At 34.6% G+C, this 18465-nt stretch overlaps 1 long non-coding RNA gene across 2 annotated transcripts; it reads right to left on the reverse strand.

Annotated features, from left to right (window-relative positions):
• Positions 1-1306: 1306 nt before the first annotated feature.
• Positions 1307-8226, reverse strand: LOC122071526. Of its 2 annotated transcripts, none has more exons than XR_006138200.1 (3): positions 7675-8226; positions 7044-7115; positions 1307-1358 (listed from the first exon to the last, which is right to left on the reverse strand). It is a non-coding gene; the product is annotated as an uncharacterized LOC122071526 (long non-coding RNA). The 2 variants fall into 2 exon arrangements; XR_006138199.1 differs by lacking the exon at positions 1307-1358 and adding an exon at positions 6437-6717.
• Positions 8227-18465: the final 10239 nt, after the last annotated feature.

Consider the following 18465-nt stretch of genomic DNA (forward strand, 5'->3'; position numbering starts at 1 on the left):
GATCGATTAGTAAATGACCCAATGTGAGGTATAAACTGATTAATATTTGGTTCTTCTCGACATTTAATTATAGCCTGAGGTGCCTAAACCACAATTGATCGGCATGGAAACTGACCAATTATAACTCGTTTATAGTCCAATTTTCCCGTTTATGTCTTGATCAAGTTATTTATGACCCATCTATAGCCCAATTAACTCAATTAATCAACATTAGCGGAATCAAAAACCAACCAACCAAATAGAAATGAAATGAATACTGATGAGTGTTGAACTAAACTTTCTTTTCTTTAGATTTTTGAATAGTTCTCAATAATATTTGTTGACCCTTTTTGGTTTTTCAATGCTTCTCAATCACATCTATTGACGTTTTTAAAACTACCCATTTGCACAATCTTTTCTTAGTACCTGTACCTTGGGTGCAGTCTCTGATTCTTCTACTTATTTTTGCCTCAAAGAAGTCTTTAAACTCTTGGGAAAACTTATAAAATAAAAATAATGACTATTTGGCATTTAAAAAATGGAAAAAAGAAAAGAAAAGAATAATAGTCCAAGTGAAATTGTAATCTAGACTTTCACAAGGTTTGTCATTTTGATTGAGGGGTAGAAAGGTTTTTTTTTTTCCCTAAACAAAGGGGTAGAAAAGTTATTAGACAAGAAGTTCGAGATTAAGGCCGTGGGAGAGGAAGGAGATTTGCAGAGTGAGGAGAGAGAAAGGGTCATGACAAGATCGATGCAAGTATCCAAATAAACCTCTTTCATAAGGGGAAAATTGAAAGAAAAATGAAAAATAAACAAAGCCAGTTGATAAGGAACCCGTGTATGGTCCTATGGATTGAAGAATTTTGTCTTCCCGTCTGTGAGAGAGAGAGAGAGAGAGAGGATCCCATGTGTTTTACATGGAAGGTACGGCTGTAGTGAAAAGGGGCGGGGGGTGAGGGGAAAGACACAGAAATGGATGGTAGGATGGAATATTAATTAGACAATATTCAGTCTAGACTTTAGAACAGAAGTTCGAACTCTATCTACTTCCAAGCGATAGAATCCATGAAAAGAAAACGAACTGCACCAACTCAACAAACGAGTTCTCTAATCTTTACTTCGACCAAATATAATTCTCAAACGATTGCAACCTAGGGTTATAGCGAGAGAACTCCTTAAAAATCCTAAACTAAAAACTAACCAATACTTAGAATTGAAGATAATAGAGGTACCAGCAAATGGAAAGTGCGTATGAATTTTAACTCATTGAGCTATTTCATTAAAAAAAAAAAAAAATACATTTCAAGATTTTAAAATAAAAACTAAAAGGAAATTTCTTTCTTCTTCTCTATCAATGTAAGCTTTCGAATATCCGACCCCTGTAAACGGTTCCACGCCAGAGTCAGAAAGAACTACTGGTTGGTTCCAGTGAGGTTGGTGATGTGGTATTTACGCAGAGATGATGGACAATGCGATTAATCTTAGAAAAAGAGTTAAAGAAACAATCATAATACACATAGGACCAGTTGCAGCAAATGTATTTAGGGGACCAGTTGCAGCAAATGTATTTGGGGATCCAAGAGCTCGTTTCTATTCCAGAGAACTTTGAAATTTGTGAGAAAGCCAAGGAAGCTGATGAAAATAGAGACTAGGAAGATAGTGAAAGTGACATCCATGGTGATGTGGTGTTCTCTTGAGAGTTCACTCAGATATATACTTGTTATCTTTATGTATATTACGCACCAAAGAAATTGAGTCAAAATGAAATTAAAAGATTAATAATCACACTCTGAACTGTGCAACAAAGTTTTTTAAACAAAAAAACATCTTAAAGATGATCTCCTAACAAATGGAAAAACTATATATTTTGATTTGGGGCAAAAAAAAAATAGTTACTAAGACATATACCTGTAATATTTATGTATATTATGCACAAAAAAATAGACTTAAAATTAAAATGAAAAGATCAATAATCACACCCTTTGAACTGTGCCAAAAGTTCGAATTTGATAAAATATTCAGTCTAGACTTTATAATAAAAGTCCGAACTCTATCTACTTCCAAGTGATGGAATTCATAAAAAGAAAATGAATTGCACCAGTGCAACAAACGAGTTCTCTAATATTTGCTTTAACTAGATATGATTCTCGAATGATCAAAACATAGGGTTATAGCGAGAGAACCCCTTGAAGGATTAAAGATAATATGAAACAAAAGAGAGAAAGTGTGAAAGAAACACACTTACAGATAGGAAGTGCGTATGAATTTTAATTTATTATTCTATTTCATTAAAAAAAGAAGAAAAATAATCAAGACCAAGATTTGGAAATAAAAACTAAAAGAAAATTGCATTCTTCTTCTCTCTCTCAATGTAAGCTTTCGAAGATCCGACCCTTGAAGACGGTTTCATGCCAGAGAGTCGGAAAGAATCGGTTGGAGGTTTGATTGAGGACTAAGGTTTGGGAGTTGGGTGAAGCAAGAAAGAATTGGGCCAAAGAGTTCAGTCCAGGTGAACCGGATAACCATGAGGAGCTTGAGTTTTGAGATGGTTAAAGGAATGGTTCTAGTGAGGTTGGTGACGTGCTATTTGTGCAGAGACGTTGGGCGATGCATTTAATCTTGGAAAAAGAGTTGAAGAAACAATTGTAACACACATAGAACCAGTTGCAGCAAATGTATTTGGGGATCCAAGAGCTCGTTTATGTTCCAAAAAACTTCGAAATTATGAGAAAGCCAAGAAAGAAGCCAAAAATAGAGACTAGGAAGATGGTGAGAGTGACATCCATGGTGGTGGTGTGGTGTTCACTTGAGAGCTCACTCATACATATGCTTGTTATCTTTATGTATATTATGCACAAAGAAAATTAAAAAGATTAATAAATCACACACTCTAAACTGTGCCAGAAATTTTTCTAGGCCAAAAAACATCTTAAAGATGATCTTCTAACAAATGAAAAAACTATATATTCAGATTTTGGGTAAAAAAAATTAGTCACTCAGACATATGCCTGTTATCTTTATATATACTACGCACTAAAGAAATTGACTCAAAATAAAAGTGAAAAAGATTAATAATCAGACCCTCTGAACTATGCCAGAAGTTCAAACTAGATAAAATAGTTGGTTTTGAGATGGTGGAAGGAATGGTTCCAATGAGGTTGGTGATGTGGTATTTGCGCAGAGATATTGGACAATGCAGTTAATCTTGAAAAAACAGTTGAAAAAACAGTCGCAACATACATAATACCAGTTGCAACAAATGTATTTTGGGGACCAGTTGCAGCAAATATATTTGGGGATCCAAGAGCTCGTTTCTGTTCCAGAGAACATTGAAATTTACAAGAAAGCCAAGGAAGAAGCCGATAAAAATAGAGACTAGGAAGATGATGAGAGTGACATCCATGGTGATGGTGTGGTGTACTTTTGAGAGTTCACTCATACATATGCTTGTTATATTTATGGATATTACGCATCAAAGAAATTGACTCAAAATGAAATTAAAAAGATTATAATCACAAACTTTGAACTGGCTAGAAAGTTTTTTAAGCAAAAAAACATCTTAAAGATGATCTCCTAACAAATGGAAAAACTATATATTTAGATTTTGGGTAAAAAAAAAAATTAGTCACTCAGACATATACATGTTATCTTTTTGTATATTACACACACACAAAAAAAAAGACTTAGAATGAAAATGAAAAGATTAATAATCACACCATTTGAACTGTGTCAAAAGTTTGAACTTATAAAATATCCAGTCTAGACTTTAGAACAGAAGTCCGAACTCTATCTACTACCAAGTGATGGAATCTATGAAAAGAAAACGAACTGCATTAGCGCAACAAATGAGTGCTCTAATCTTTGTTTTGACCAGCTATGATCCTTAAATGATCGAAACCTAGAGTTATAGCGAGAGAACCCCTTGAAAAAACCTAAACTAAAAACTAACCAATACCTAGAATTAAAGATAGTATGAAAGAAAGAGAGTGTAAGAAAAAAACGCACTTATAAATGGAAAGTGCCTAGGAATTTTAACTCATTGTTTCATTTCATTAAAAAAAGAAGAAAAAAAAAAATACAGACCAAGATTTGGAAATAAAAACTAAAATGAAATTTCATTCTTCTTCTTTCTCTCAACGTAAGCTTTCGAAGATCCGACCCTTGAAGACAGTTCCACGCTAGAGAGTCGGAGAGAACTGGTTGGATGTTTGATTGAGGACTAATGTTTGGGAGTTGGGTGAAGCAAGAAAGGACTGGACCAGAGAGTTCATTCCAGGTGAACTGGATAAGCATGAGGAGCTTGAGTTTTGAGATGGTGGAAGGAATTATTCCAGTGAGGTTGGTGATGTGGTATTTGCGCAAAGATATTGGGCAATGTAGTTAATCTTAGAAAAAAAGTTCAAGAAACAGTCGCAACTCACATTGAACGAGTTGCAACAAATGTATTTGGGGATCCAAGGGTTCGTTTCTGTTCCAAAGTACTTCAAAATTTGTAAGAAAGCCAATGAAGAAGCCGATGAAAATAGAGACTAGGAAGATGGTGAGAGTGACATCCATGGTGATGGTGTGGTGTTCTCTTGAAAGTTGATTTAGACATATGTTAGTTATTTTTATGTATATTATGCAACAAAAAAATGGACTTAAAATGAAATTAAAAAGATTAATAATCACACTCTGAACTGTGCTAGAAAGTTTTCTAAGCAAAAAAACATCTTAAAGATGATCTTCTAATTAATGAAAAAACTATATATTTATATTTTGGGTGAAAAAAAATTAGTTACTAAGACATACCTGTTATCTTTATGTATATTACACACACACAACAAAATAAAAAATAAATTAAAAAAAAAAAGACTTACAATGAAAGTGAAAAGATCAATAATCACACCCTCTAAACCATGCCAAAAGTTCAAAATTGATAAAATATTCAGTCTAGACTTAAGAACAGAAGTCTGAACCCTATCTACTTGATGGAATTCATAAAAAGAAAACAAACTACACTAGCGCAATAAACGAGTTCTCTAATATTTGCTTTGACCAAATATAATTCTCGAATGATCGAAACCTAGGGTTATAGCGAGTGAACCCATTGAGAAAACCTAAACTAAAAACTAATCAATATCTAGGATTGAAGATAATATGAAAGAGAGAGTGAGTGAGAAAGAAACACACTTACAAATGGAAAGTGCGTAGGAATTTTAACTCATTGCGATATTTCATTAAAAAAAAAAGAAGAAAAAAAATACAGACCAAGATTTAAAAATAAAAACTAAAAGAAAATTTCATTCTTCTTCTTTTCTCTCACAATGTAATCTTTCGAAGATCCGACCCTTGAAGATGGTTCCATGCTAGAAAGTCGGAGAGAATTGGTTGGAGGTTTGTTCGAGGACTAAGGTTTGGGAGTTGGGTAAAGCAAGAAGGGATTGGACTAGAGAGTTCAATCTAGTGAACCAGATAACCACAAGAAGCTTGAGTTTTGAGAAGGTGGGAGTAATGGTTCCAGTGAGTTTGTTGATGTGGTATTTGCGCAGAGATGTTGAGCGATGTGATTAATCTTCGAAAAAAAGTTGAAAAAACAGTTGTAACACACATAGGACCAGTAGCAACAAATGTATTTTGGGAACAATTACAGCAAATATATTTAGGGATCCAAGAGCTTGTTTCTGTTCCAGAGAACTACGAAATTTACGAGAAAGCCAAGGAAAAAGCCGATGAAAATAGAGAGTAGGAAGATGATGAAAGTGACATCCAAGGTGTTGGTGTGGTGTTCTTTTGAGAGTTCACTCATACATATCCTTGTTATATTCATGTATATTACACATCAAAGAAATTGACTCAAAATGAAATTAAAAAGATTAATAATCACATACTCTGAACTGTGTTAAAAAGTTTTCTAAGCAAAAAACATCTTAAAGATGATCTTTTAACAAATGAAAAACCTATATAGTTAGAATTTGGTTAAAAAAACTAGTCACTGAGACATATACCTATTATCATTATGTATATTACGCACAAAAAATAGACTTAAAATAAAAGTGAAAAGATTAATAATCACACCCTCTAAACTATGCCAAAAGTTCGAACTTGATAAAATATCCAGCCTAGACCTTTGTTAGTCAAAACGAGTTTAAAATGCGTTTAAAACACCATTCCGTATTTTTGTCAATTTAAACATCAATTTCTGAACTTCCCAGAGTAAGCTAGTAAAAAAAGGGAACGGCACAAGTTGAAGTTCTAAACGCGTTTAGAACGCGAATCCATTTTTTTTTTTTTTGAAGTTAAAAAACGACAAGAAAATTTAAAAAATTAAAAAATTTAAAAAAAAAAAAAAAAAAAAAAGGGAAAACCAAAAACCTACGATTCAACGGTTCTCTCTAACCCTAAGCCCAAGTCCCTGATCGTCTCCCACTCCCCTTTCTGCCTAAAGGTCGCCGTCGCTCACCCATTTTTTTTTTGTCCATCACTTTGCTGTCCGCTGGCCTCTCGCTCCGTCTTGTCTTCTCTCCCAACGGTGAGAAAAATGCTGGTTAGGGGCATCTCTCTAACCATTGTCCGCAAGTCACTCAAACCGCCAGCCTCTCCCTTCGTCTTGTCCACAAGTCTCTCAAACCATTGTCCGCTGCCTCGTCTTCTCTCCTAACGGTGGACAAAAGAAACTCAAGTCGGGGCTTCTCTCTCGATCTCTCTTTCTCGACTCCAGGTATAACTCTAATTTGAGATGGGGAATTCTCTAATTTCCTGGATTTTGTATTGCCAAAATCATTCCCAAACAAAATGAGAAGAAAAACCCTTATTAAAAGAAAAACCCATATTTTTCATATGATAAATACTACAATCTCCCTACTATATAATATATGAAAATATTTCAACAAACTAGAAGAAATTATAAAAAAAATCCAACGAAACACCCCTGCCCTTGAAGCATCATCGCCGAACAAATCCAGCTTGCAAGTTAAAAGAGAATAACATAATAATTTATAGCAAGAGCACGGTTGCAAAATATGAAAATAATCAAGAAATAAACTGATCACTCGTTACAAGGACGACAGCAAGGATCGACTAACCTTAGACCATTCCAGTTCCATTATCGCAGAGGCGAGGTTGAATATCCTCAGCATCAACCATCTTCTACAAGACTGCAAAATCAAGCAGTGAGGCATTTAAACAGAGGAAACAAAAATATAGCACCCAAGAAACATCATGGGAGAGGGTTGGGGAAAACTATAACCTTCACTCAATGATAAGTTGCACAACATCAGAACAAAATAACAGATAAGGAATTTAATAAAGTGAAATCTGCAGAATTTTAACTAAGATGATGCTTAGTATCAACTACTTAACAGACAAGGATCCATCCACAATAAACCAAAGACAGTAAGAGACTCTGTGAAATCAAAATCAACAACACTTGCAGATAAAATCAATCCTTGAATATCAAAGCAAATCAATCAAAGTGAAAAGAAAACAAAAATGAAGACTAAATTATCAGATACATTAACCAAACCAGAGATTACTGAAAGTAACCATGGAATATCGGACTTCTAATCTGAAAATTATGAAAACAGACAAACACTTCATAGATCTTACTTCCGGCTACATAATCAAAGCAGGAAATCATGATTTAGACACCACAAAATAATTTTTGCAAATTTTTTTTTCATAAATCAGATAGTAAGATAAGAGATTTGTGCTTACCTTCAGTGAAACTAAGGGAGATTAGGTCAGCTACGCCTTTCTTCTTCGATTTCAAGACCAAAATCGCTGAGGAGACTTTCCTCTTCTTCTCGCCAAAAACACTCTTAAAGGCTCAGGAGAGCCTGAGAGGGCATAGCAGTGATAAATATTGGATCTGACAAGTCAGAGGTGAAATACAAATGAAATGAAACCAATTTGATTCAAATCAGAGGAATCATTTCCATAACTCTAAAATGCAAATGAAAAGAAACCGATTTAATTGAAGATAGAGGAATCATTTCCATAATTGAGAAAGGATGAACTTGAGGACAGATCATTTGTCAGACGCGTTTCCTTGCTTTTCAAGTTCTCTCCCAAAGATCTGAGATTAGGGTTTTGTTTCTCCTCGACCATGGAATATCAGACTTCAAATCTGAAAGTTGCGAAAACAGACAAATACTTCATAGATCTTGAATTAGGATATTTGAATGATGTATTTTAGATGATACATTTGTGATTTTCTTAAGAAAATTAGATGATGTAGTTTGGATGATACATTTTGGATGATGTAGTTTGGATGATGCGTTAGGATATTTAAATGATCCATTTTGGATCTTATATTAATCTTGGGAGGATAAAAATCCTTTGTTGTTCTAATCGTCTGTTTTTCCATGTTTTGCTAGGTGCAGAATGCGACACGTGGATGATGCATCACCAACGGTCAAGATGATATATGTTGGTTGAGGCCATCAAAACCGGGTTTTCTCTTTGTGAATCAAACCGGGTTTTCTCTTTATCCGCCCAATTCCTTCCTTCTGTTGTTCAAATCGTAAAGTAGAAGAAGAAGAGGACAAGAGAAGAGCAGAAAGCTTTCTTCTCCTCTCCTTCCTCAACCACTACTGTTTCAGTGTTGCTGAGAAGAAGATGATGAAACAGATCCGGGAACTGCTTGAGTACGACGGAACCTTTGAAGCAGTCGGAAAACGACCACGTACTCTGGCGTTGTCTGAGGCAGAGGATGAGGACGAAGAGGAGCTATTGTTAGCTGGGTTTTCCGTACAAGAAGAAACGCTTATGCAGATCATGAAGGCATTGGAGGAGGAAATAAACTGCCCTGCTAATGCTAATAATGGGGTTTCAGCGATGTACTCTCCGCCTTCGTCGTCGTTTGTGACTATCAACGGCAACGAAGAGAGCTGTGGGCCTTCCTTCTCCGACTCATTGTCGACCGTGATGGCGAGTATTGATATGGGTGGTATTAACATTTCATACTTCATGGGTCCCACTAAGGGTTCGTTCGGCCCTTTCCCTTGTGTTCCCCTGGATTTACCGGCGGCGACGGACGAGGAGCAGGGTTGGCCGGAAATCGGGGAGGTCTCTGTTTCTACCATTTCAGAAGAAGAGATGAACAAGGGCTTTGAGTTTGAGGTTGGGGAGAGTGACGACGAGTGGTTGGGTAGAAAACCCGGTTTGGTTCACAAAGAGAAAACCCGGTTTTGATGGCCTCAACCAACATATATCATCTTGACCGTTGGTGATGCATCATCCACGTGTCGCATTCTGCACCTAGCAAAACATGGAAAAACAGACGATTAGAACAACAGAGGATTTTTATCCATCTTGGGATGGATATATTTTGGATATTATTTGATGATATAATATGTTTGAATTTAGTTTGAAATATGGATATTGATATATTTTGGATATTATTTGATGATATAATAGGTTTGAATTTAGTTTCAAATATGGACATTATCTACATTTGTTTTCATTATTATGCAGGTATTTAGGTAATTATTTATCAATTTATGCATGTATATTGTCCTTTTTTTGTTGCCGTATTGTTTAAATTTAAATGTTTAAAACACGTATAATTCATTTTCGATTTTTTGTCATTTCTACCTTATTTGACCGTATTTTTAACCGTCCCATTCAAGTTTTGATCCGTTTAGAACACGCCTGTATCGAATAATGTTTTTTTGTCGTTCTTGTTTTAACTAACAAAGGTCTAGACTCTAGAACAAAAGTTTGAACTCTATCCACTTCTAAGTGATGGAATCATTGAAAAGAAAACAAACTGCACCAGTGCAACAAACGAGTTATCTAATCTTTGCTTTGACTAGATATGATTCTCAAACGATCGAAACCTATAGTTATAGCGAGAGAAACCCTTGAAAAAACCTAAACTAAAAACTAACCAATACCTAGGATTGAAGATAATATGAAAGAAAAAAAGAGTGAAAAAGAAACACACTATAGATGGAAAGTGCGTACGAATTTTAACTTATTGTTCTATTTCATTAAAAAAAAAAAAAAAAGGAAAAAAATACAGACTAAAATTTGGAAATAAAAACTAAAAGGAAATTTCATCATTCTTCTCTCTTTCAACGTAAGTTTTTGAAGATTCGACCCTTGAAGACAGTTCCACGCTAGAGAGTCAGAGAGAACTGGTTGGAGATTTGATCGAAGACTTAAGATTTGAGAGTTGGGTGAAGCAAAAAGGGATTGGACCAAAGAGTTCCGCACAGGTGAACCGGATAACTGTGAGTAGCTTGAGTTTTGAGATGGTGGAAGAAATGGTTCTAGTGAGGTGGGTGATATGGTAGTTACATAGAGATGTTGGGTGATGTGGTTAATCTTAGAAAAATAATTGAATAAACAGTTGCAACACACATAGGACCAGTTGCAGCAACTGTGCGAGAAAGTTTTCTAAGTAAAAAAATATTTTAAAGATAATCTCCTAACAAATGGAAAAACTATATCTATATATCTTTAGATTTTAGGTAAAAAAAAATTAGTTACTCAGACATATACTTGTTATCTTTATGTATATTACGCATCAAAGAAATAGATTTAAAATGAAAGTGAAAAGATCAATAATCACACCCTCTGAACTGTGTCAAAAGTTTGAATGTGATAAATTAGCAAGAAATAAAATCACACCCTCAAAACACACATTTGTTGCATTCTATTTCAGCACAAAAAATAAAATAGCAATGTGTTCTTTCAATAAACAAATTGACAATGAATAGAATAGCAGATAAATAATTAAAAAAAAAAACATGTATTCCACTATACCTGGTGAAGCATATCCCTTATTATTTGTAAATAGCTAAACATATGAGGATCCAAGTGATNAAAAAAGGGAAAACCAAAAACCCACGATTCAACGGTTCTCTCTAACCCTAAGCCCGAGTCCCTGATCGTCTCCCACTCCCCTTTCTGCCTAAAGGTCAACGTCGCTCACCCATTTTTTTTGTCCATCACTTTGCTGTCCGCTGGCCTCTCGCTCCGTCTTGTCTTCTCTCCCAACGGTGAGAAAAATGCAGGTTAGGGACATCTCTCTAACCGTTGTCCGCAAGTCACTCAAACCGCCAGCCTCTCCCTTCGTCTTGTCCACAAGTCTCTCAAACCATTGTCCGCTGCCTCGTCTTCTCTCCTAACGGTGGACAAAAGAAACTCAAGTCGGGGCTTCTCTCTCTCTCTCTCTCTCTCTCGATCTCGACTCCAGGTATATTTTGGATATTATTTGATGACATAATCGGTTTGAATTTAGTTTCAAATATGGATATTATCTACATTTGTTTTCATTATTATGCAGGTATTTAGGTAATTATTTACCAATTTATGCATGTATATTGTCCTTTTTTTGTTGCCGTATTGTTTAAATTTAAATGTTTAAAACACGTATCATCCATTTTCGATTTTTTGTCGTTTCTACCTTATTTGATCTTATTTTTAATCGTCCCGTTTAAGTTTTGATCCGTTTAGAACACGCTTGTACCGAATAACATTTTTTTGTCATTCATGTTTTAACTAACAAAGGTCTAGACTCTAGAACAGAAGTCTGAACTCTATCCACTTCTAAGTGATGGAATCACTGAAAAGAAAACAAACTACACCAGTGCAACAAACGAGTTATCTAATCTTTGCTCTGACTAGATATGATTCTCAACCGATAGAAACCTATAGTTATAGTGAGAGAAACCCTTGAAAAAACCTAAACTAAAAACTAACCAATACCTAGGATTGAAGATAATATGAAAGAAAAAAAGAGTGAAAAAGAAACACACTTATAGATGGAAAGTGCGTACGAATTTTAACTTATTGTTCTATTTCATTAAAAAAAAAGGAAAAAAATACAGACTAAAATTTGGAAATAAAAACTAAAATGAAATTTCATTATTCTTCTCTCTTTCAACGTAAGTTTTCGAAGATTCAACCCTCGAAGACAGTTCCACGCTAGAGAGTCGGAGAGAACTGGTTGGAGATTTGATCGAAGACTAAGATTTGAGAGTTGGGTGAAGCAAAAAGGGATTGGACCAAAGAGTTCCGTACAGGTGAACCGGATAACTGTGAGGAGCTTGAGTTTTGACATGGTGGAAGAAATGGTTCCAGTGAGGTTGGTGATATGGTAGTTACGTAGAGATGTTGGGTGATGTGGTTAATCTTAGAAAAATAATTGAATAAACAGTTGCAACACACATAGGACCAGTTGCAGCAATTGTGCGAGAATGTTTTCTAAGTAAAAAAATATTTTAAAGATAATCTCCTAACAAATGGAAAAACTATATATTTAGATTTTAGGTAAAAAAAAAATTAGTTACTCAGACATATACTTGTTATCTTTATGAATATTACGCATCAAAGAAATAGATTTAAAAGGAAAGTGAAAAGATCAATAATCACACCCTCTGAACTGTGTCAAAAGTTTGAACGTGAAAAATTAGCAAGAAATAAAATCACACCCTCAAAACACACATTTGTTGCATTCTATTTCAGCACAAAAAATAAAATAGCAATGTGTTCTTTCAATAAACAAATTGACAATGAATAGAATAGCAGATAAATAATTAAAAAAAACATGTATTCCACTACCTGGTGAAGCATATCCCTTATTATTTGTAAATAGCTAAACATATGAGGATCCAAGTGATGAAGGGTCAGAGAGTCATCTCATTAGAAAGAATACAAAATAGTCCTATAAAGATTTTGTGGAAAAAATAATCACTTAGACAAATTTCTGTTATCTTTATGTATATTGTGCACCAAAGAATGAAAGTGAAAAGATTATAGTCATTCAGAAATCTGTCTATTATCTTTATGTATATTACGTATAAAAAAAAAAAAATTTGACATAAAATGAAAGTGAAAAAATTAATAATCACACACTCTGATCTATGCTAGAACTTTGAATTTCAGACCTGGTAAAGAGAATATGTCTTTTGCGCACCACAATTCACTAACTACAATAGGCAGTTGTTAATTCTGATGTAGTCTTTTAACTATTACTTTTTTACACTTGCAGACTTGAAACCTTAAACCTTAATACCTACCTTAGAATCAATGTTGTTGACTCGTTCTTACTGGTGTAGCAATCCAGTAACAGCTTTACGAAGAGCCAAAAAAATCACAAAAATTAAATGTGAAACTTAACCTATGCTCCCAGCCCCTTTGTTCTCACCCCTCATTCTCTATCCCTCTGGGCCTCTACCCTCCAACGGCTCCAAGCTTCAGATTGATAGATTTATGTTTGAAAATTAATGACCTGATTACACTTACTATGATAGACAAGCTTATTAATTATTGCCAGAGGAGAAAGTTTGTAAAATTATAGTTCTCTCCACCCCTTTCATTTTTGAAAGTTTTTTTGTGTTCCAATTCATAGGATCTGTTTTTGTGTTGATAGTCAAGTGTAAATAGCAAGATCGATCTATTGGGGGTATATAGATGGAAGATTTTAGATGATGAAATTGCATACATTTGCAGCTTTTAGCTCATTCTGAATTTTCCTTAGTCTTTCAACAGTTTTTTCAACTTCGAAATGAGGAGGCTAATTGGTATAAAACATTCTTTTATAGTGATTTTCTTCATTTTCTCTCTTGACTCGCTTTCCCAATTGTGACAATCAGATTGCAATCCATTACTTTTATAGAAAATAGATGATAAATTTGTTTTTTCAAAATTTCAAACTAATAACAGCATATATGTACTTTAACATTTCACTTTTATCACAAATTCTCAGACATCATTTACATTAATATAGCATACTTAGTTTAATATCATAGAGATAATACCTCAATCACAAGAAACAACATTAAAGCTAAGTGCAACTTCTACCTGCAATAACAGTAAAAATTGGTAGAAAAAGGAATAGAACTAAACCTGTGCATTCATGTCAGCCCCATCCATATAAATTTGACCAACATTCTCATGAATTTTCTAATTAATATATTTTATTTCAGATTATTCAAGAATTGTTTTCCTTATACAGTTTGTACAAGTACATTTCATATCTCATCTTTTGGGCAAAAAAAAAAAATAGTCACTCAGGCATATGCCTTTTATCTTTATGTATATTAAGCACACAAAAAATTGGCTCAAAATGAAATTAAAAAGATTAATAATCACACATTTTGAATTGTGCCAGAAAGTTTTCTAAGCAAAAAAACCTTAAAGATGATCTCCTAACAAATGGGAAAACTATAAATTTAGATTTTGGATAAAAAAATCAGTCAATCAGACATATGCCTATTATCTTTATGTATATTACGCACTAAAAAAATTGACTCAAAATAAAAGTGAAAATATTAAAAATCACACACTCTGAACTGTGTCAGAAGTTTGAATTTGAGAACTTAATAAATTGAATAAGACACAAAGTAGTCTTATAAAGATCCAAGTGATGGAGGGTTAGGAAGCCATCTTATTAACAGAATACAAATTAGTCTTATAAAGATAATTTTTGTAGTGAACTTACCCCATCCAATTTGGTAAATCATTGATCTGAAGATGACTTTCTTCTGTAACTTTCATATGCTTCTGTGGCTCAACAAATGACATTTTTTCTTGTGTCATATTTTCTAGTTTTGTAGGTAAGAAAAAGCACATTAAAGATGATCTCCTAACAAATGGAAAAATCTACATATTTAGATTTTTTTTTTTTTAAAAGTCACTCATACATATGTCTGTTATCTTTATGTATATTACGTACCAAAGAAATTAACTCAAAATGAGAGTGAAAAGATTAATCATCACACACTCTGAACTATACTAGGAGTTTGAACTTGAGACCTCCTTGAAAACATATGCTTTTTACGCACCACAATTCACTAATTACACTAGCAATTGTTGTTAATTCTGATGCAGTCTTTCAACTATTACTTTTAAACACTCATAGACTCAGGAGCAAGACTTGGGAGCTATCACAGTGAGCAGATCAAGACCTCCTTGTTTATCCATAGTCCCTGGACAAGGGAGCCAAACTATCGTAACTCTTATTGTGAGCTAAAGAAATGAGGTTGATCACCTAGTTTGCACAAGAGGAGATAATACATAACAATCCCTGATAGCTAGATGCTTTGGTGAGGTGCATTGCAGAATCACAACTATTGAAAAATAAGACTAAAAGGTAAAAAAATATCTGAAAGAAAAATGGAAACTTACCTCACTATTCAATGAATTCGTAGCAGTAAAAACCATAACCCCGGCTTCTATCAGTTACCTGTTCATCAATAACCCACAAAAAGCCATTAAAATTTCAGTCCCCCCACCACAGTCACGCACGCAAAAAGAGAGAGAGAGAGAGAGGGATGCATTGCGCCCATAGATTTTATTTATTTTTGGTAAAATAAAACAAAGAATAAGTATAATGAAGTTGGGGACAACTCTAAAATTACACTTGAAATTTAACAATCGTGGTCATTAGAACTACTCTGAAACCATAAAATTTCCACAAAATACTGGACACGAAAAAACAAAACTAGAAGCAAAACCGACCTCAACCATCTGAACATTTTTGAAACCATAAGAACTTCCACAAAATACTTGACACTCCCCAAATTTAAATAGGAAAATTGAAACTAGAGGCAAAACCTACCTCAATCATTTCAACATTTCAGACACGTTCAAAAAGTCCGAATGTCTAAATGCTGTCGACATTGAAGGGGAGGTTACGTACGAAGAGTTTCAAAGTAGGAGAAAAATTCTATTCAACTTCTTCACTTAAGAGTTAAGACCTCCTCTTGCTTGAATTCAGAAGAAACAACTACTTTAGAAATGAAAGAGTTGTAACTCTCGACAAACACTCTCTCTCTACGAAATTTTTTAATGATAAACATCTTTACTATCAATGCCCCATGGTTTTTTTTTTTTTTTTTTTTCCTTTCTTTCTTTCTGGTAATTGTGCATGCAAGCAAGAAATGGTAACTCACAGACTATGCATGTGTTTGTATGGTTTGGAGACCCAAGTCCAATCGGCTATCTTTTTCATTTTTCATTTTGAACTAATGTCGAATCGGTAAAATTTTAACGATCCAGATTTTATGTCCTAAGATTGACGGTTCACAACGTTAATGGTGGGAATAAGGGTTGGGATGAGCGGCGACAAAAGTCTGCGCTGCATCTTCTTATGCGTAGGAAACCCTCCTTGAACTATAGGGTGAAAGTGAGTGGAGGTAAGGGATAATGAGGAACTTGGGTAAAATATGAATTGGTCATGTGTTTTAGTCAAAAGGATACAACCATCATTTCAATTCCTCACTTAAAAGTGACTAATAGAAGGGGATGCGAGCGTGGTTAAATATTAAAAGGTTATAACATCAGTTCAACCAAATAGCTATCTAGATTTTATGTGCCAAGTTAAAAGTTCACAACGTTCATGGTGGGAATAAGGGTTGCGATGGGCGGCAACAGAAGGTAGCACAGCATCTTCCTATGTGTAAAAAACCCTCCTTGAACTCCACAGTGAAGGTGAGTGGAGGTTAGGGGTAACGAGGGACTTGGATAAAATATGAAATGGCCATGTGTTTTAGTCAAAAGGGTATAATAGTCATTTTAATTTCTCACTTTATAGTGACTGACGACTGGAGGTGTGAGCGTCAGTTAAATATTAAAATGTTATAACATCATTTCAACCTCCATATCTATCATTCTAGATGTCCAATTAAATATTGAAAGGTTACAACATCTTCCCAAAAATATGGTTTTAATATTTTTTCTAAAATATCCTCTCAACTGTCACACAATCACACCTCTTTGTAGCATTGCATTGAATGGATTGTCTATTGATTGTTATCTTAGGAAAACTTGATAAAAAAAATGAAATAAAATAAGACATCTCCAATGATCGCCAAGCCCTTTTCTAAGAAAGCACTCACTGAGTTACTTACGAAATCAATCTCAAATCTCTCTCGACCCCAAGAATTATTTCAGTTCCTAGGTTCAATTTCAATACCTTTTTGGTCTCACTGTTGTTAGGGTAGTTTGGTTGTTAGCTAGGTTGCTACAGCAGATAATTTCACGAGATTTGTGTCAATTCCTTGAGACTCAAATTACAACTCCTGGTTCAATCAGTATGTCCCCAGCACCCAGACATAGAGGGGGGAAAATGATGGTCCCACTAATATGAAATAAAAAATATCCACACCTTGTTGATGTCCTTGAGCACCCCTTCATTGGCCTCACACTGGTTCATGGGCCACATGATCAGATGACATTTTTCTTTCATTAAACAAATCATATAGAGTTAGAACACTAAATTTGACACGTGACTAATCGAAAGAAAAACCTATTAGAAACATGGTTATGGAATGTCATCTCTTTTGAGGTTTGTGGGAAGTAAAAAATGTCTAGGCCCTCCTAACGGTTCCAGAAACATGTTTATTGGAATGCCATTTGTCTAAATCTGACTTCTCCCCAATTAGTGGGCTGCACAATTAATGCCCAATTAACCATCCAACATTTGGGAGGATTCGGGAACACATCACAACACAAAGGCGCATATCCCTAGGTCAACTTAGCCATAGGATGGCTAATTTAGTGGCCCAATAATTTGAGAGGATCTTTTTCTCCTCTTAGGGGATTGTCCTCCAAATTTGGATCCACTGCTCATTCGATCACCTTGTTGTACATGTGAACTTCTATTATTTTTTGCATCCAAATATACCCCTCTTCAACCTTGAAGTGGCAGAAAGTGAGGCATATGTTTATTGGAATACCATCTTTTTTGGATCCGGCATCTCTTCAATTAGTGGACTACGCAATTAGTTCCAAATTGGTCGTAAAACGCCTGGGAGGATCCAGACACGTATCACAACACAAAGGCGCATAACCTTAGGTCAGCTTAGCCGTGGGATGGCTAATTCAGAGGCCCAATGATTAGATAGGATTTTTTTTTCTCCCCTTAAGGGCTTGCTCTTTAAATTTGGATCCGTTGTTTGTATAATCGATTTATCGTACATGTGAGCTTCTAACATCTTTCATTTTTTACATCTAAATATACTCCTTTTCACCCTTATAATAACAAAAGGTGAGACATATATTGAATTCTCACAACGACCACATGATTGTACAAATAACAGAAAAGATCCAAAGTCCTTGCCCTCCCTCTTGGGTGGTAGTAATTATTTCTTTCCTCTTCCTCTTTCCCCCATTAAGTGGTTCTTTGAATCTAGTACACTTTGTCGAATGTATTGCCACTTCAACCAAATATATATATATATATATATATATATATATCCATGCAATTGAAACTTATCACACACTATAAACAAATTAGCGTGCAGCTTTGCCAAACCCAGCAAAATAGCCTCTTTTGCTCCAATTTTTTTTGTTTTTTTCATATCAATAAATAAAATAAGAACATCATCAATATTAGATTTTTTTATTGTTATTTTTATTTATTTTTTATTGGGGTTAAGGATATGGTACCTTAGAAAAAAAAAAAAGTAAGATACCACGAGTTGATGACTTAAGGTTGAAGGGTAACCAAATAAATGAGAATGAGATTACCATCACCTTGACCACATTGCA

This window comes from Macadamia integrifolia, unplaced genomic scaffold, assembly GCF_013358625.1.
Source record: "Macadamia integrifolia cultivar HAES 741 unplaced genomic scaffold, SCU_Mint_v3 scaffold_252A, whole genome shotgun sequence".
NCBI classification, from domain to species: domain Eukaryota; kingdom Viridiplantae; phylum Streptophyta; class Magnoliopsida; order Proteales; family Proteaceae; genus Macadamia; species Macadamia integrifolia.